A 20,747-nucleotide genomic window follows, 5' to 3' on the forward strand; every position below is an offset into this window, starting at 1 on the left:
TTTCAGGAGTCTCGGGGAGAGCTGAGGAGCAAATTACCGAAAGATGTGTGGTGTGTGTGTAATACATTACATGTTCCATTTCTTATCTGACTAATAGAGGGCTGAGAGAGAGGCCTGAAATGCAAATAGCCCCGCTGATGTGGCAGACGAAGCGTAGCATGTCTTCCCAGAAACACGAGTTTTACAGAGCGAGTCACGCCGAGCATTTCTCTCACGCGCTGCCAGCGCCTAACCTGGCTCTCAGGCCCTGCTGGCGGCTCATGGCAGAACCAAGGCACAGGGAGCGATGTGGGGCAGTTCTTGTGGTGGAAGATGTGGGACCATCCTGCAGGAGTGCTCGGAGCCTGCACGGGTCGGTCCTCGGCCTGCGGGAGCGGGTCTGGCCTCCTGCAAACCGCCCTCGGCTCTGAGCCCTGCTTTGAAAGCAGGGCCGGGCTCAGCTCACGTAGGAGTGTTGGTGGGGGCAAGGAGGATGATTGCTCAGAAATAAACCTTGCTCTGTTTTTGTAGTCTCTGGGGAATAACGTAACTATTCCCCAATCTGGATCTCAGGTACAGAAGCACGCATCTTGAAACAGCTGAAGGTATTTTTCCCTAGTTTTCAAAGAGTTTTACATTTGCTAAAGGGAAAATAGCCTATATCTGGAGTGCTCGAAATGCCTTTGGTACATTACCATCTATTTCAAATAGGGAATATTACAGGGAGCCTGTCAGATATAAAGTTGGAAACTTATTTAATAAAAATAAATTGCCAGGTCACAGTTGTGTCCTCAGCGTGTTAGCTTTAGTGCCCACATGGGCACCATGGGGTTGGTGGTGGCTCCGAGGTGCAGCTTGTCGAGGAGTTACAGTGCAGCTTTAGGAGTTCTTTCAATCTCTTTTCTTTAACAGCTCATTTGGAGGTAATTCAGAATTTTCTTTTCAGGTGAAATTATGCTAATTTTATTCTGTCATGAATAGCACTGAAGACAGGTTTGAGGTAATCTCCTGATCTCCGATTTGGTTTTATACCTCAGCTACAAACGAACAAGGAATCCCTTGACACTTCAGCGCTGTTCTGTGGCTCGAGGCAGGGCTCGTTGGGCTGCTGGAGAGAGGAGGGAGATGGAGGCTGTGCTGCCCGCTCCCGGCTGGCCCCGGCGAGGCTCTGTGGTGCCACGGAGTGTGGTGGCAGTGCCATGGGCTGTGCCACCGTCCTGCCCTGCCACGAGGTCCCTCCTGTCCCCGCAGGGGTGACCTGATGGCTGCTGTGGCTTCCAGCAAGACCCAACGTTGACCGTGGGTTTGTCTGTTTCCCTCCCAGGTCTTTGCCAGCTGGGGTTCAATGCTGGTCACTTTTGTATTGACAGATTCATGTTATAATAGCCAAAAACATAGGGTTGAGCCTGAGATGATAATGAAATTGGTCTGAAATAGCTGGAAGCAGTTTGAGGACATTCTGGATCAAAGGCATTACCTGTTGTGACTAAGGCACTCTTCCATCATTACCCTGAAATTTGCTAATTTACTAAAGACCCGTAATAACGTGTGTGCCTGAAAATACCTGCTGCTTCCAGCCAGCCCCTTTGTGAAGTTGAGAGTCACAGGAGCCCACAGCAGCGTAGTTCAACCCACACACACACGCAATTTTGGAGGCCCCCTCAGGTACCCAGGTGCTTAGGTCTGCGTCTCTGAAGTTCACAACACAACCACACAGGATTTATTTTGTTACCTTTATTTTTTAAAATCCCAAAGTGGGATTCAAAACCAACCTCCAGCGAGGCTGAAAGGAGACTGAGAAGTGCAGCACCACGGGAGGTATGGGTTTTAGTTAAATGCTTTCTTCCAAAAAGTTACTGAAGCAATTTATTCGCCTAAGTTGTAACATAGCTTGAAGTAGGAACATAAATAACGAGTGGCCAATCCCTGCTGGTGCAATGCAAAGGAAATGTTATTTGGGGACCTCTCCATTCACTGCAGTTGATTTATAGGCTCTTTTCTAGCTACCAGCAGCCCATCCCGAAGGCAGGATGAGATGGCGCAGTGCAGGGAATAACAACGACCACCTGCGGGCTTCCTCTGCTCTCGGTCCCCACTGTGTCCCCTGTGCTGCTGGCAGCCGGCCGAGGTCTGCAAGGATGAAGGATGAGGAATTAAGTGAGGGAAAAATAAAAGGTGAATGATAATTTTAAAAAGCTCCCTGTGTAACAAAGAGTGCTTCAGTGGGGTTTGAGCTTAGAAATACAATAGTGCATCACAGAGATTGCTTCACGTGAAAATTCTAAAAGTAATTCTTTATCTTAAATGCTTATGGATTCATGCTAGTGGTACATTTCAGACAAAACTCAGGACAATTAGGCAAGTAAGAATTCAGGATGGATGCACTCTAAACTGTGTCTGCAGTTTCAGTATTTCTCACATCATCGCTCCTGGGCCGTACCTGTAGGAGCATTGCGATGCGGGTGGGACCTGTTCGTCCCCTGCATCCCCCCACACACACCAGGGCCAGCCATAAATGAGATGTTAGAAACCAAAATTAAACTTCATGTTCATCAGCCAAAACATTTTGGGCCAAAAGAACAATTCTAAAAATTTCTAAATATAAATTTCACAGCATCCTTTCTAAGAGTTGAAGCTTAGAAAACATACTTTGTCACTGATAGCAGAAAAAACTTGCCTCCCTAACACACCCTGTGGTGAAACGATTGCCTGAAGGAAATAACACTGGCAGAATTTTTCTCTTCAAATGGGAAAGGTCTTTGGGCTGCATTCATTAAAAATAAAAAGCTGTTGTGCAGTTAACTAATTTATTTAAGCTAGAGAGAAATTCAAAGCAGAGAATGCCTTTTCCCTGGTGAGCTGATATTTCTAGTTGGGCATGAGTTTCTGCAGTGTCACTTCTGAAAAAGCAAACAATAAGAATATATGCAAGGCATAGATCATTTGGATGTGTAAACTGAATTTTATCCATAGCTTAGAAATAGTTATAAAGCAATGTAGAAAGTGACATGTTTGCCGGAAATGAATGAACTATTGCAGAAAGTAGCACACTGTCCTTCAGCTCTGTCTTCCCCTTGCTCTTCGCTCCTTCCCTGGAGTATTTACCCTCAGGACTGCAGCTGCACAAGGCGAGGTTCCTAGTGAATAAATGCAAGGGAGTTTTTTTAATTTCCCTTGGTGCCAGCCAAGATTAGAATTGGAAGTAAGTAAGCGATATGAGAAAAACTTTCTCAGTATTTATCCCGGGTAAAAAGCCATTGTTCTCTCTCCTTTCTTTCAGCAGGACTCAGTGAATAGCTGTTATCCCCATCGCCCCCCTGCTCATCCCCACTGTCTCTGACAGACAGCCCCTGGCACTGAACCTGTGCCCAGGTATGCCAACTGCTTAAAAGGTTGAAGGCAAGAGTTATATTATGTAGAAGGCAAGAAAATAAACAATTGAGAAAAACGATTAGGTTGATTCCTGTCTTAATACTATGTATTAAGAGAGCATTTGGGGTAACAAACGTACATAAATTTGAAGTCTTGATTAAATAATAATATTTATAGCAACACTAAAGAAAAAGATGGGAGTAAGCGAATTAAGTGACCTTGAATCCAGGTACATTATTACTGTATAGATACTGTTTGACTTTAATTTTTATTAATGTAGATAATGGCTTACATGGGCCTTATGGCTGCATTACTAGTGCCCTAAAATTTAATTAGATTTTTAGAGCAGCCATTAATGTCTTCTCTAGGATTATATAATTCAGTGGCAACGTCAGCAAGCTTCATCCATTTCATTTCAGTAGGCTCTGAAAACAAACTGAAATGAGGTATTTTTGTCTACAATGCTATCTCGAACTCGTGAGCCGTTCTCATAGGATAAAGAAATGCCATCGCAGCTGCCCGTTGTCATGCAGTTTGTCACATGCTAAATCACGGGGAGAAAAATGTTTTCTTGAAAATATTTTTAAAAGCTTTTTAGGATTAGGATGTTTGTTTCTCCATTTGTTAGACAAGCTTTGGACCAAACACTTGGAGTCAGTTATGATGTGAAAGAAGCCCTTTCTCAGGTCAATCCAGGCAGCCTCTGTCCCACCTCCCCTTGCCAGCTCACGGCCACCTGCTGCACACCCGGTGCATCTCTGTGCCACTGCAGGAAAGTGGGTCCTACTGTTTTGTTTCCATTGTAAAAGAGAGGTAGTGGGTTTTTTATTGTCCTGTCTGTCAAAAATGTAAGTAGAAATTCACTAGGAGCAGTGTTTTTTCATTTTCTTCAGCAGAACTTTCTGAAGAACCAGCTGTGGTGGGGCTGGAATAAAGGCATTGGAGTTCATCCAGTATCAGGCATTGAAACAAATCTCAGCTGAGAAGTGTAGAGATAATATCCCCAGACTAATTTAATTCAGACTAAGCAGGGTCAAACAATAGAGATGTAACACCCGTGCCAGGGATGTCTGTCTTCTATCTGGCATGTACAAGAGGCTATCCAGAATAAGCCACTGACAGAAATTTGGCACGTTGGTGACATGTTTCCAAGATATCCTTGCAAAATACACTTTTTTTTAATTACAAGTTATAGGCTGACATCTGTAGTTTGTATTGTGTGAAGGACAAATGAAGAGCTGCACACTTTGGCATTGCTCAGGCTGGAGTTGGTTTGTGTACTCGGATATGCTCACTGAAATTGTGTGCAAATCTCCATTCGTGTGACCATCTTACCTTCAGTCTATGAGATATGATAATTTTATGCATGGAAAAGCAATAGGAAATAATTCTAAGTGTCTGAGGTATTTCGTTCTACATCTGGTTTTCATCTGCATGCATACAACTTCCAGTGTCTTCAGTACTTTGACAGAAATTCTTGTATTTTCTGTCATGTACAGCAGGTAAACCTCCCTGACTTGTCGATTCAATTATTTTTTAATTATGCATGAATGAGCTTCGTAAGTCTTCCCTAAATAAATATAGAATAGGTCTCAACCTGTAAATCTGTAAATTACCCTTGATTTTTAAGAGCGTAGCTATGGGTGGTTACTTTGCACTGGATGTGTGGATCCGGCCAGGGCTGTCTTTTAAGGTAAGGTGTCTTTGGCTGGAGGAGTGCCGCTTTCAAACAAGGTTTCTGCTGCTGGGACGTGACTCAGAGGTGAAGGGTGTGGAGCAAGGAAAGACACAGAGAAATCTGAAAGCAGATGGAGGGGAGGAGTGGGAATGATCAGAAATCTGATGAGCTGATGGGTAGGAGGAGAGGTACCAGGCAGGGGGAGCTGCAGTCGCAGGGTAAAACCTGTGGTTTCTCGGGGTTAGATTTGGAAAGGTTTGGTGCTGACTGTTGCCTGTTCTCATGTGCCTGCTCAGAAGGAAGGCAAAGTGCATTTTGCTGGCTTGGTAAACCCTGAGCTTACTTCTTCGCTGCGTCATGGTGATGACTGAGAGCATGTATTGATGTGGCAGAGCAGCAATGTTAACGGATCAAAGGATAAGATGTGTTAAAGAAATTATAATGATAAATGACAGTGACCTAATTTATGAAACAATTTTCTAGTACAGAATAATTCACTAATATGTAATTATATGATTAACTCACTGAGAATCAGTTGTGTCAGAATCATCAAACAATATAAAAAATTGCTGCAAGTTTTGCAATAGTGTCTGGAGTGCTGTGAAAATACTCTTACTGCCTCCATCAAACTCCACGCAGGAATTCAGTGCTGAAAATTAAGATGAAAATTCAGAGGGCAACAGCCTAATTATTTAATGTCAGTGCTAACTGGAGAATGGGCGAGGAAAGTGTCTGATGTGTAAGAAGTTATTTCTAAGCTTTGAAGGAGAAGGATGAAGGGTGCGTTGGCTGAAGGGTTTCCATATGGTGAGGGGTGGGTGGAGCGGGGCCAATGCTAGGGAGGAGCCGGGTGGCTGAGAACACTCCGGGTAGCTGACACCACGGTGTGCTGTTGCTCGGCCTGCCTTTCCGTGTCAGAGGCAGGGAGAAATCAAAATAATTGAGAGACGAGGCATTTAACCACCAGGAATTTCCTTCTTATAGAAATACCACCTTTAAATAACTAACCAAAACAGTACTGCTGAACTTTGGTCAAAATTTGCTATTGTTGTAATTCTGTAAACCATTTAGAAATGGACAGACGGGTAGTTTTCAGTGCATTTCACCATAGATATCTAAGAGTGGCTGCACTGCTAAACATTATCTGCCTTGCATCTGCTGGCAGGTGCAGAAACAGAAGCCAACCTCATTGATAGATGGCATGGAAGCGAGAGGCTGTGGCACAACGAAGGACCTGAAGCAGGCTGTTCAGCTGGAGGAACGAATTTTGCCTTTCGTTATGCTGGAGCTGCTCTGGTGGCTCAGGTATTTATTAGCCAGGAAAAGTCAGCATCCAGTGACAACCACTATTCCTTCAATGCTATTGATTTCACTGAAGGCCACGGCTACTTGTTTCGTGAGTAGTTTTGGCACAATTCCATGTGAAGCTTTGCCAAGGAATCTGTTATTTGGAAAAAAAATAAAAAATAAAAAACCCACCATGCATCTGCTGGTGGAAATACCCACAGCAGTATGGGAGATGTGAAACAAGTCCCGCAGGTATTTTGAGATGAATACAGCAATACTTGAGCTGCCACTGCTCACTTAGGGGTCGGCAGATTCAGCAAAAGTCTTATTCAAAATAGTTCTTCAACACTTGCGAGATTGTGAGCCTGTCTGCCCATGTTCTCAGGTACTCCTAAACTTTGTTTTCCGTGTGCTTTTGCCATTCATAATCTGAAGAGGTTCGGTGTGGCAGGATTAAGGTCGTTATCTACGTAGCTTCAGAGTAAGCCCCAGTCCCAGCAGGGATCTGCCACTTCTGGAAAGCTTTGCTCACCCTAAAGGGGTGCTCTGTGCTTCAAGTCTAAATAAAAATCATTTTTAAATCAAAGAAATCTACTCTGTAGTTAGTAGAATTTCTAAAAACATGGTTAATCCTAAAAAGCTTTTCTATTTGATATTTAATAGAGCTGAGTTAATAATTCATAATTTAATGTATCTGATTAATTTTGCCTCTTTCTCAAAAAGTCTTTAAAGCACATAATTATCTCAAATGTACTTATTCAAAATGACTCAGTGACCTCTCTATATCACTTATTCTTGATTCAATTTTTCATAGCATTGCACAGTTCCTATTGGTTATCATTCATGATTTCTTTGCTAATTGAGTAATCTCAAATCCAGTTTAAAAACACACACGCAAAACCTTTGGCAGGAATGCATGCTGAAAATGCATTGGAAATTCCTTTCTGCAAAGTGTAATGTCAAAATGCATTTCCAGTGCCTATTTATGTTAATAGACATAAATCACACATTATGCATAGAAAATAATGTCAGGGAAGATCTTGAAGGGAATTGCTCTTAACACTATAACTAATATTCACAGCAAATGTGAAATATCACTTTCCTCAAAGTGTAAATAACTGAATCTATACAAGAGGTATTGTTTATGCCTGTCCTAGAGATCTGACTGGGATAAAACGAAGAGTGTTGATGTTCTCCTGAATGAGAGCATGCATTTATTCTGGGACCCGGGCCCAGTGCAAGGACTATTCAAACAATAAGATCTCTTGCTCTGTCTTCTGCCAGCTCTGTAACTGGACTGGGAAGCTGGGCAGGGCTCCTGAGCACCTTCCCTTACCACCATGGCACCTCCAGCCGAGGAGGACCCAGGGTTCTTTTAAGACAAACAAATGACGGAGGTGCTGTCCTGGGGATTGGTAGTGCTTGTGTATCCGTGGTGATCTAACCGTACAAATTGTAGACAGATAATTAACCTGTGCGAGCTGATGCACTGAAACGTGCAATGCCTTTTTAATATCAAGAATTTGATTTACATAATATATTGCTGACTGTATATGTTTATTAAATTAAAGTTCAGGGTAGTGGAATTACACCCAGGCTGAGCTGGCCAGCAGTCCAGCAATGCACGCTTTTCATTATAAGGAGATCTTTCCTTTAAGTCTACTATGCTATTTATTTTATAATTAAAATAATTTTTTAAAACTTAATAGTCAAGCATGGCCTTGATGTGCTGGTTTCATTAAAACTAAGGATAAAAAAAAAAAGAGGATAAATAAAAATTTGGCTGTTGTCCTTTTCTGCTCTTCCTAGCAGGCTGTGGCCATTTGCTGTGGCCATGCTAGCAAACCAATGAAGTTTGTTAATGAATTTTCCACAATTTTTTTTTTCCCCACTAAAACAGCATCAATAAGTACTAGTAATTATCTTATGAGGACTAGGACTAAAAGAAAGCATAACTTCCTTGACTTTATTTTGTGGAATTAAAAGTACTTTTCTTTTGGCTTTTTTCATTAGAGGCTCTACTAACTGATTGCAAATAAACTCATGGGGACGAGCACAAATTGCTAAATCCAGCTAATAATGCCTTGGTTTAGGCTATTGTCTTTCCAGTTGTCACCCAATTTTATTGCGTTAGATCTATTGATAGCTTTAGGTGGCTTTTTTTCTGGTTATTCCTAGTCACATTTAAATAACCTTTCTGGAAAAGAACGCTTTTTTTCCGGCTGAAACAACTAAAAGGTATCAGCATCAAATCTGATAAATGGATACCCCATGGTTAAGAAAATTACATAGGCTTAGTACCTAAGGCAAGTGAGTTGCAATCTCAGCAAAAGAGCCTAAAAGGAGCGGGATTATCGTTCAAGGAAAAAGGTGCATTAACGCTTTCCTTTCACCTGCAGTGGGAGGGAGTTGTCTTCAGTGTCTCCATGTATTTACAGAGGTTTGAAATCCCACACCAGGTAACTTCTGGTGTAGCTCTTAAGAATGTGCTTGTTTAAATAAATTAATATATGTAAAACTGTGCTAGTCCGTGCAGTTTTAACAAAATTTGGATACCAGAAGTACTCATGTTTACATGGGTCTGGATATTAATTTCAGTAATTGTGATCTCCATTCAAATGCAATTCATTCTCAAGGCACCCTGTTACTGCATTTGCCACATCACCAAGGCCATGTCATTATTTTCAAGTGAAAAATAAGAAAGTTTGACACTTACTGCTGCGTTCATTCGACCTTCTGGACCTGCAAGCATGCATCGTGCCTGATGTGTGTGCGCCCTGGGAGAGCCCTGTGCTGGCTCTGTCCAGTTAGTAGGAGTGGGAAATATTTGGAAGAGTGGCCTATGTTGGCTCTTTTGTTGTTTTTCCAGGAGTTCATCAGCTGTGTAGCACGTGGATGCTGGATGCAGTAAGCCCCTGGCTCGCTGCCGTGGGCTTTTAGGGTTTCAGCTGTTAACAAGAGTGTTTGTGCGCTGTGGTTTTTAAGAAAGTGAACCTTGAACAAAGGCTGTGCTGCGTGCTGCAGACTAAATTCATTGCAGCAGCCAGTGTAATTCCCTGTGAAGGCTTTGGAGGCTGTGTGGTGCTGTGCCTTTGGAGAAAGGCACAATACAAAAGTCATTTTTAAGACGGGTTCAAACATAAAAGAATTTGTTGCTTTAATGTTAAGCATTGTTACCTGCTGGAGAAACCAAACAGGGAAGGGGTGAAAAAAGTAGTTTTTGTTGGCTTTTTTCTTAATTGTAGGCAAAACAGGAAAAACTCGGAAAGATTCTGATCCCAAAATGTGGAAAGTGTCAGGGTAGTGCTCAGTGATGGCACTTCTTTTCTTGGGTACTTGTTGTTTGCACAGTGTTTTCACAGGCTACAAATGGGATGCCCACTGGCTTTTAATGGACACGTGTGAGGATCCAGCGATGACTCTGGTAAAGAAATTTAGGGTAGCCCAGCCAAAACTGGCAGTACAGTGGGCTTGCTAGGGACACATCGCCCACAGGGGCAGCTTGTCTGGGTCTGAGAGCAGTGGTGCAGACTCCCCTGAGGGTGTGGGGCCCCTGCAAGGGAAAGCAAAATTGGACATTTGTTTTTGGGGACCTGGGGCGGCCGAGTGGGTGAGACGGGGCCACTGCCTAGACCAATGCTCCCTGTGGGCAGCTCTGCTGAGGTTCTGGTCCTGCTCCTTTTCCTAAAAAGAAACGTAATAGCAGGTGAGTACAGAATTTAGAGGACTAACCCTCAAATCAATACGTGCAGATGGGTAAAAATGCCACCTCCTTGCACTGTGTGATTTTAAGGAATATAAGGCACCCAGTAAGGTATCACAAACCTGCTTTTGCGTAAAGCCCTACTGTAGCAATCGCCCAGTCTGACTGCATAACTGGGTTGTCCATTGAAGGACTTATTTTTTATTTGTACTTTTATTTATTTTTATTACTTATTTTTATTTTAGGCAGTCATCTTTAGGAAATATTGTTCTCAAAAGGCACAATAGCTAAGGCACAATAATAATAACCGGAAAATAAATTTTCCTGTTTAACCTTGAGGGATCTTAGAAGTCACAAATTATAAAGGCAATAATAACTCCCATTTAGAAGACATTTGACAGGAGGAAAATGAAAAATGAGGAGGGAAGGGAATGTTTCTGAATAAATGTATTGCAATTCATTTTCCTACATATGACCAGAACAGAAATTGTATGCAGGTACGGCAGTCAAACACGCCAACTTGGATAAAACAAAAATAGTGTTTTCTTTGAGTACTGTCTGAAAGCCTGGCTTTCAGTACTCAGTCTTAAAGCTAATGAAGGCTTTCTGAAGACAATATGCTGAAAGAAATGTTAGCGACCCACATAGCTCCCATCTGCTTCTAAAAAGAAGCGCAGTCTGCATCAGACGGTAATAACCCACAGAAATGTGTGACTGTGGGTAAAGTGAGTCTATTTTGGTCTAGTTTGTGCTGAAGCCATAGGTATAATTTGGCACTGAGTATGAACGTAGCTATTTGGAAATGCTAACATTTTGGCTCCGAAGAAGTAAATTTCACTCTGCAGGGGTTTTTTGCATTTAAAGAAATTACTTGATACCTTCCCATTCTTAATTTCTAGTACAGTGAGGGTAAATGGGATAGAAGGATTTAAATTAAAGAGTATAGGTTTAAGGGATTAATTAAAATATTCTAGTCTAAATTTCCTAATGCTCCTTACCATATTAATGTTTGCATGCTCTTTCGAGGGCTGAGTGTTGGGTGGGTTGTTGAAAAATTTTCTCCCTTGGAAGTGGCTCGGTGCATCAGTTCAGGCGTTCTTATGGGCAAGGTCAAAAACATCGAGTGTGCAGGTAGCTTGTAATTGGCTGTCTGCAAAAAACACTAGGGAATTCACTCTATTACACGCACTTTGGTGCACTAAACTGATGCTCCATGAAGCCATCAGAGCATAGAAAAGGCTCGCTAATATCTTCCTGGTAATTATTGCAGGTGTGCCATGCTCCTATCAAATGGGCATTAGTCACTTGATGAACTTAAATGTTTTCAGTGATTTTTTTTTTCGATTAATTAGGTACATATTGCCATTCGGGGACTTTGTGACATTACAGAAAGTATTTTTAAGTAAGATCTCAAAATAAGTTAGGTTTTTAGGTTGTGCATTGTTTAGGATTTGGGTGGTTGGTTTGCTTGCCCCACATGTTTTTTCTAGAAGATGTATTTTTCTGCTTTCCATTTGCTCTGATATTACCTTCCCTCCCATCTTTCTGCTGCCAGTGATAGACACTTTCTGCCAAACCCATTTTTTCCACTGACTGTTTTTATTCCTATTCAGTACACTGTGAAGAATAGATCTCTTAATCATTTCTTTACCTAAATGCAGATTAAATACATTAATTTGAAGTGTCACATAGGTCACAGTATTTATGTTAACTTCTGTGCTAATTACATTGCATTTGACCTACCCAAACAGTTGTACTCAGCTCCTACATTCTTTCCTTTGTAGTAAATTAATGCAAGCTTTTCATGTTGCTTCTCTGGTTCTATATTGTATGTTTGCTTGTTATGGTATTTTTTTAAATTCCTCTCATCAGCCTGTTTATATCCAGAGATGTTGCATTCAGCTTTATGAATTGAAAAAAAAAAAATAAATTTGTGGTCCTGTATTCAACTTCAGGCTTGAAAAAAACAGCGTTGAAGACACACACAGGTTGGGTGACTGTTTCTGGAATAGACCAGTACTACTAGTAGTGGATGGTAGAAGTAGACTTACTGTCCAGATATTGTCACAGAGTCCCGTTCACCAACTCTGCCCACATGTAGCATCAGTTCTGCCCATTTTTATAACGAATTGCTGTTTTAACAGACACAGTGCCTGTAGGAACTATGGCTAGGTAAGTAGCAGTGAACAGGAAACGACCTAGAGGAGCAAGGTTTTAGGAGGCTTGCAGTCTCAGTAAGGGGTTAATTCTCATTCTTTTGCATAACCATAGACCATTACTAATTCTTAGCTACCCACTAACATTTATATTAAAACTCTGCAGAGACTGTTTTTTCCAAGTCTCTGAGCAGTCACTTGACAACCTGCAAAGTGGAAGATGAGCTCTGCTGAGGTTGGGAAGTAGGTGGTGTCTAAGGGTAAGTGTATTTGGAAAAAAGCTGTGAAAATTCACAGCAAAAGCAGCTTGGAGATACCTGAAATATGCTACGTTTAAGCTTTCAACTTGTACAGACAAGCTGCTGATCCTGGGGTGGCAAAGGGTTTTCAAAATTCAGAGTCAAGAGGCTGAGGTCTGGGTCTGAGAACTGAGCAATTCAGATACAGGTGGGTCAAGGTCGACCCAAGCCTACAGCGTTGACCGTACCTTCTTTTCATCTCCAAATAATGTTTCTAACAACTGTATGGAGCCTGTCTTTCCGTCATCAGGCTTGAAGCACCAGTGCTTCCATAGGAAATCTGCTTTAATATGAAGAAGAGAATTTTAGCTTTGCCACAGACTGTTGCAGGCAAAGTAAACAAGGCTCAGAGTCTTTTATGTATCATCGGCTGTAAACAAAATGTCCAAGCCAGGACAATTGAAAAATAGCTATATTGTATTTTATATCAAAATGTGCTTCTAAGGATTTTCTGTAAGTGGTACAGTGTGTGATTTCATGCTTTATTGTTCCTCAATCTGTTCAGTTTACAAGGAAAAGGTATTTTTCATTCTCCTAGCTGCTAGCTTTGCCAACACTACGTGAGCTCTGAAGCTCAAGCTGTGATCTTTCTGGCTTGTACATTTCCATCAGTAATAAAGAATCCGCAGGATGAATTCTTCTTAGTTACACCTGCGAAACCCCACGATCTTCCAGGATTTCACAGGCAAAACTAAGCAGGGAATAGCAGCCCCTTTGAGAATCAAAAGGACAAGAACCATCAGAGAAAAGCTGCTAGATGGAAAAACAGCCATTTAGGCTCATACAAAGAGGAGTATAACTGAGCGAGAGGTGAAAACGTAATTAAGAAAACATGACAATGGATAAAGTTTTCTGAGGAGGATTTGCAGAACTGAAGGTTGTTATCTCGAGGGGGTGGTGACAGGTCTGTTGCTTGGATATTTTCAGTGAAAGGGTGGCAAGAAGACAATTCATCATAGCTGGAGATAATTCAGGCATTTGGGAAACAGTGATTTTAAAAAGTCATACGTTTACTGTACTTTAAACTCTCCTAGGATTTTTTGAAGTAGGACAACTCTTTGTTCCCCTTTCTTTGATGTTTTCTTCCCAGAACACAATATTCCAAAGTTCCTTGACTTATCAGACATGCAGTGTGATAAGAAATGTCAAAGGAAGGGACATTCCAGCAGGAATACCTGGGGGAAATGTGTCCCTGAGCAGGAGAGCACCAAGCCCCCACTTAGTGATCCTTTAACCCATGTGAGGACATCTTTGCTGGATGCTACACTAGAATACTTCAGTTGTCTTTTTGCAGGCGTCCTGTTGGGTACATTTACTGCAGTACTGCTAACATCTTGAATTTAGAGATGCTAGAATTAAATCTGGTAGTAGTAAAGGTGGGTGAGTCTATCTTTTACTAGTAGAAACGAAGTCACAGGGAGTTCTGACATCTAAAAAGCACAGATTCTTCAAACTTCAAGACCTGAAAATGCAATATCTTTTCACTATCTTCCTAAAAAGTAACACCTATAATGAAGTGATTACAGGTATGTTACAGCAAAAATATTGCAAGATTGGAACTAGCAGTAGCAAGAACTTCCAATGGACTCATTCTGAGTAACACAATCATTTTTAATGTCATCAGGGATGATGTAATTTGACCACTTATTCCTTAAATAAAAATGTCATTGTGAAGTTTTAAAAACTAAATATCTGATGTCTGCCAACATTTGCATGGCTTAATTTTGCACTGTTACCTCTCTGTGGGTAAAAGGAGGACTTGTATTTTCACAGCTGCCAACGTGACTTATTTCATAAACACTACATTTTACATTTTGGGGGGTGGAGATTCATGAATCGTCGTGAATGCTGGAATCAAGTTCTCCACATCACAAAGGCTGTTTCACTCCATCTGCTGGCTTGACTTGCCTCATGAGCCAAAATCCGTAATTCTTACTCAAATCTCGTTACCATCTAGGAAAATTTGGATGTATGAAAACGGTGGGTTCTTGCTTTTCTACATCTAACCACAGCCATGACTCAAACCCGTTCTTCTTAGGAACCCTTCCTACCAGAATAAATGAGAGCTCACCAAAAGAAAGTTAGGTAATACAAGTGGCAATGTCTCATCAGGAATGCATGTCTGCAGAACACATATGTGGCCGAAAAGAAAATAGGAGGCAGCTTTTGGCAGGTAACAGAGGAATTTCTCACAAGTGAAGACTAACTGTACAGGTAGGACTGGTTAGATCTTTCTGTTTAAAATGACATTGTCCTTTTATTCTACTTTCTTCCCTAAACAGTGAATGCAAAACACAGAGGGTCAGCTCACGGCATTCAGTTTTGGACACCACCTTGGCTCAGCTGACCCTTTCAGTTTCATCTGGTCTCTCATCATCCGTGTACTTCGACAATTAAAAGACCCAAAGCAATTAAACTGTCTATAATTATCCATGATATCACATTGGCTTTCTGGGCATTAGCCAAACAGCACATTTAACAATCACTTATACTTCAAATACCGTAATCAGCAATTATCTAAAATGCATGGTCTTAACAATTAGCAATTCAAGGTCTTGTTTGCTTGAGAAAATGAGCAAGAGTAATTCCATAGCATAGTGACATTCCTTTCATACACAATTACAGAGTATGTGGGAGGCAGCATAAAACCTACCTTTGATATGAGCTCATTAACTTCAGCTTCAGTAGAAGTGGCTTTTAGGAATGATGGAAACAACTCACTGTCACAATATTGTTTAAATTGAGTGTGGGCACCATCTCTGTTAGTAGTTTGGAAACTGTAGATAAAAAAAAAAAAAAGACAATAAATAAAAAAGGGACAAGCTATTCATCTTAGCATTGACATCTTGAGGCTTGCTGACTTACATTAGCTTTTGTTTGGCATGCAGCTTTGTTTTGGTTTGCAGATTATTTTCCAGTTAACGAATGGAACATTTGCAGATTGAAAATATACACTTCTGTCTTGGTGGGATGATGAACAGGTTATCCTAACTGTTCAATATTTACTGATAATCTTAGAAATGTTGTTTGTTCAAGTCTTAATGGAAGAAAAATATGGATAGCATTAAAAGAATGAGTGTTGCCAAGCATCACTATTCTGTCTTTGATGACTTTGATCCATTTGGTAAGTCATCAAAGATGTAAGAGAAAATAAATCTACCCTTTCATGACCGTCATCTTTATAGAGTCTGAAATAACACATAGGGTAATTTTCCTACTTATTCTAAACCTAAGTGCTTCTCTGTGGATCTTGCAGTATGATTTTTTTTTAATCATACAGCTTATACTTTCAGTTGATAGCTCTCATCTTTTATGGGAGAACTTGCTGAAGTTGAGTAATTAAAGTTATTCTTTACTTCTCTTGTTTACTGGGGATGACTTAGCTAAACCATAAAAACAATAAGGATTGTACTTCGAATGATTTTTCTGCATATGGTGCTCCTAACAAGTAATTCCTTAATGGCATATACAAAAAAAAAAATTCTAGAAGGGAATCTGACACTTGAGTTGTTCCTTTTTCCGCATCCTCAGCTTCACCAAGGTGAAGTGATACGTGGTAGATTCTTCACTTAGAAAATATATTTATATATCATAAGGTGCTTGTGTATCATAGCATTGCAAAAAGCTTTTGTCTCCTTTTGCTTTTAAAATCTGATTTTAAATCCATTATTGCCATAAAAAGTGCTCAATATTCTGCAAGTATCTTATCCTCCTGTTTGCATGCTCTATGTCTTTACCTTCTTGTCTTATACAGGATGGGACCAGGATGAAATGAGCCATCACCTCATATAGACAGTACAGTAATTCCCTGGGGTGGGCTGTGATAAGAAAATGGGTGAATAAATAAATTCATAAGTAAATTTTAAAAATAAATATCTAAGGATAGTGGCCTTTTCTGTAAAGCAGCTTTCTGAGAGCCCACATTTATGCCTATGGTATTTTCATCCCAGCAGTCAAGGTAGACCAGCTGAAGGCTCTGTTTACTAGTCCTTGCAGACTAACAGCAAGATTTTGCTGTTCGTATCCCATATTGCCCAATCTGATAGTGCTCTGTTGCCCAGGATCTATCTGCTACTGTTATGTTGGTCTTTCTGTATGTGTGGAATGATTTAATAATGAATACATGCTTTCTTTTCGGTAATTGTGTTTATTGCAATGCATTCCACTTTGAACAAATCATTGAGACATCATACAATGTAAAGTTACAAGCCTTCCTTTCTCTGATGGCCCGTCTCCAAGGGAATACATCCCATCAGGGATGAGCAGAACTAGAGGGAATTGTTTGCTAATTGCCACCAGCATTTAGAAACAAACACAAGTCACAGGGCACTAGAGTGAATCCAACCCAAAGAACAATTAAAAAAGAAAAGTCTACATGATTGCTAAGGAGACAAAGACTGAACGGAACTTAAAGGCAATTAAAGACTTTATTTTCATTTTATTAATGAATAAATATTTAGAATATTTTTGTTTGCTCATGGGCTCTATTTGTTAATATGGCTGGCATATAAAAGCTCCTTAACCTGTTTTTGTGGGCATCTCAGTTTCTGTGAAATATGTATACTGACAGCTGTGTAACAATAGGGGAAGTAGAAATGACAGATTTGTAAGCACTGGTCAATTAAAAAAGTTCAAGAAGTGTAGTTTTAGAATTATTGGACTAGGCTTCTCCGTAAATTGGAATTCAGTTCAGTTAATTGAATTCAATGGATCTATGGCAATTTACATAAAGTTATAATAAAAGCATGGTTATCTCCTCAAAAGGTGCAGTTTCAGAACATTATTTTTTTTAATGGAATAATATAATTTTTACTTTATAATAACTGAATGCAGAAATATATAATTGACATGCAAACAAAATTGAAACGTATTCTAGTCTCCATTACAAAGAATTTGATATGCGATATGCAATAAATCCCAGGCAACACGCTGGCTATGCATATTGTACGGAAGCTAGATGTTGGTCCATTGCCCATTGCTTTTGACAGTCTTAGTCCCAATCTTTTCCTGTATCTCAAGGCTCTGGTTTACTGTAGTAAATATTGCATTAAGGAAATACAGCTTTTGCTCAAGCCCTGGAAGTTGTTTCCATAAACACGGATGGCCCCGCTTCCACCAGCCACCAGGGAGGGGTTGGATGGAGCTTGGGATCTGCGTCCTTGGGCATCCACAGACCTGGGGTCAAGTGCTGCAGGTGTCCTCCAGGTATTGCCCTGCAGCAAATCTACTTCCTACTTTTCTGTAAATATTTCTCAGCATCCATTTGTTGTATGTGTTTGTGCAGTTATTACACTTCTAATACAGCGGTTTGTGCCGTGGACTGTGTTTAGAAGGTTCAATTGCAGTCTTTACTGATTCATAAGTGGCCATGGGGAAGGAATCTGTTTACTTAATAATAAATGTGGAAATTACATGCTTGTTACATTGACCTTATGAGCTACTGGATTTGATGCTTAAATAAAACATGTATAAAGCAATAAACCTGCAGTAGATACAGGAGAAAGATGCAGCTACATAGCTGCCCTTACTGAAATTTAAAAAAAAGGAAAAAAAGAGAGAAATGAATTATTGTAATGATACATGAAGGTATTTTCTGTTAGTGCCTTTGAGAGGGAGACTTCAGGAAGGCTGCTCCCCAAAAATTAACCCAGCAGAGAAGGGAAGGAGCTGGGCAGAGGGCAGCGGGGCGATGAGCCAGCGGGTGCAGCCTGGGCATGACGAATGGGTGGCAGAGCCGTGGCTTGGGCTTGCTGGCCTGCATCTCAGTCAATTTTAGGGGTTTCTATAATCATCTCGTCGTGGGCACAGCAGGCTATAGCCCTCGCTGCGGCCTGTGACCAAGTACGTGTGTTGTGTGTGGTTGTTTTTTTTTCCCCCTCCGAATTTTAAAAGGTGGAGAGCAGCGGATGGGGCTGGCTCGCAGGGTGCAGCTGGCACCATGAGCTGCTCCTTGGGGTCCCCAGGGACAGAGCCGTGAGGCTGTGTCCCTGCTGGTGCTGCGGAGCCCGGTTCAGCTGTGCTGCAGCAGGAGCGGGCGGCACGGCGGTGCGCTGCGTGGTCCTGCCAGCGCGGGCTGTCCTGGATGTGGCTCTGCCGGCTGCCTCCAGCCTCTGTCCTGCTGCTCGCTGACGGATCAAACTGGTGAGACGGAGCAGTGCTTAGAGCTTGCTCTTTCCTTTGCCTTTTTTTTTTTTTCTTCCAGGTGTATAATTGATTAATTTAAGCACGGTATCTGTTCTTTAGACCAAATGCTTTCTGTAAAAGTTAAAGATCTTGTTGCATAGGGTAGCGCTGCGTGGCCTCAGAGCCAAGCGTCAATAAAACTCTCTAAGAGGAAGCCTGAGCCATTCAGCCAGATGTATCAGGGAGAAAAGTAGGACAAAAATTATTTAGTGCAAGCAGAATTTTTGTCTGTTGCATGCTGTGCTAGGATGTAGAAATTACTTGTTGACATAACAGCTGTTTGCTGCAGCCATCAGCTGTGTGATCTGCACGGAGCTGGGACGGAGGGTGTGGGAAAGCGAAGCATCTGATACCTTGCACTGGGCTTAAAACTTTTTGGTTTGTCTGTGGCTCATTGACAGACTGTCAGCAGCATTGATTTACTTCATTTAAATGTTGAGAAGTGAGTTAAGAGAAGCCTGCGCTTTGCTCAGGGAGACCTCACTGTGCTTTCTAGGAGGATTACAAAGACTGAAATTAGAGTTGCATGAAAAATTAGCTATTTGCTTTTGGTCTTACAAATACTTCTTGCAAACACTTACTATCACTGTAAATTCGGAGCAACTTAAATTCTTTATAAAGATGCGTTAAGCTAATGCTGTGCAGAAGGAGTTGGCACTGCACTTCTGCAGTGGCTGAGGGCTGGGCTGTTCCCATCTGCTTACTTCAGATTTGCACTGATCCTCACCTCGCTCTGCCGAAGTATGTTTGGCCAAGAGCAGGAGTCAATAATACCTCGAATACTAACCTCACATTTGGGTACTGCTGTGATTTTTGCAAGGCCAAGCATTTTCCGAGTCATAGTGACATTTTAGATTGACAACAGCCTGTATCCAGGTGTATGGATTTGAGGGCATTGCAGCACGTTAGGAAATGCCACTCTAGTTGCATATGCTTTTGTAGCACACTGGTTTAAATGTGCTGTCCTTGGACTTTGTTTTTTTTTGGGTTAGAGCTCAAAGCCCCGGAGTGCTCTGAAGTCACAAAGAACTGCTGTTATTTGAGGGCCAGAGCAGCTGCAGGAGTCACATGTTCTGTGGTGCGGGTGGTACGTACAAAAAAACAACTACCTTTTTTTTTTCCTGAATAAGCAAAAAGTCCCAAAGCAGAGAAAACCACAGGCTGTGAACTATGGAAGTGTCTCACTAGCGAGGACAGAGGATATTCTCACTAGGTTTGTCGGAGGAGAACAGCATAGGAAAAATCAGCAATAGTGGATTACCCAGGTACTCGGGGTATTTCTGCAGCCAAGGAGTAAAAGGGAGAAGAATAAGACAAGTGTAACATACAGCAAGAAGAGATGATGAAATATCAGTGCATATTAGGTCCATACCCCAAGGAATTAGCATCTTACCCTTCGAAGGTACACTGGGGTTTCATTATGAATCTTCCTGCTTTCATGGGAAAATGTAAGCTCGAATTAAGCATGTGCAATAAGTATGTTTAGGTTTCTTGTTTTCAGCATTTTTTCTTAATTGAAAGAAGAACTTGCCCTCATTTCAGAATAAAAGGCATCCCCGATGAGTGCCAGTTGTGAAAGGGCTGATGTGAACATTATGATGATAATGTATTTCCTTAGGAATGTTGTAATTTCAGCATTTCTGTAACAATTATAAGCAGATGCGGGGAAAAAAAAATGTGGTACTGCTTCAACATGCATCACATTAACAAAAGAAACAGCATACTTAGTAATGTGTCAGGCTTTGGAAAGTATGTACATTTCCCTTTAATAGCACAAAAATAAACTCATGCAGAGGTCTTGCTTTTACGTTATAAGTTTCTCATTTTGATAGTGAAATGACGCCATTGCCAAACTTATCTAGCAGAATTACTGGTATCATTTTGCCACTATAAATAGTTTGAGTTCTGAATATTCTTTTTCTATCCATCACTTCACCTTGCTTTACTTTCAACAGGGAATCCAAGTTGGTTTTGATGCTAGATTGAGCTATAGGGTAGTATCTCCTCCCTTCCTAGTTAGCTAAAGAACAAAAATAGTGAATTGTTGTAGCCTTGTGCTATTGTGTGTGGAGGAAAAAGTTTAAAGATGA

The 20,747-nt window shown here is 41.1% G+C and overlaps 1 protein-coding gene and 1 long non-coding RNA gene across 7 annotated transcripts in view; one reads left to right on the forward strand and one right to left on the reverse strand.

The window, feature by feature from the left end:
• LOC310880372 (contactin-4) overlaps positions 1-20,747 on the forward strand; it is a 300,385-nt gene that overhangs the window by 111,567 nt on the left and 168,071 nt on the right. The window contains exon 1 of one of the 6 annotated variants that reach the window (XM_083796072.1): positions 3,260-3,351. The exons of 4 other annotated variants lie outside the window; for them this stretch is intronic. The gene's annotated coding sequence lies outside the window, so the exon portion shown is untranslated. Of the gene's footprint in view, positions 1-3,259; positions 3,352-6,310; positions 6,335-20,747 lie in introns of those variants that run through there. One more of the 6 variants, XM_083796073.1, reaches the window with a different exon arrangement.
• Positions 1,976-20,579, reverse strand: LOC310880377. Its single transcript, XR_014571657.1, has 3 exons — positions 20,051-20,579; positions 15,128-15,251; positions 1,976-2,109 (listed from the first exon to the last, which is right to left on the reverse strand). It is a non-coding gene; the product is annotated as an uncharacterized lncRNA (long non-coding RNA).

Source organism: Anser anser, assembly GCF_964211835.1.
Source record: "Anser anser genome assembly, chromosome: 12".
NCBI classification, from domain to species: domain Eukaryota; kingdom Metazoa; phylum Chordata; class Aves; order Anseriformes; family Anatidae; genus Anser; species Anser anser.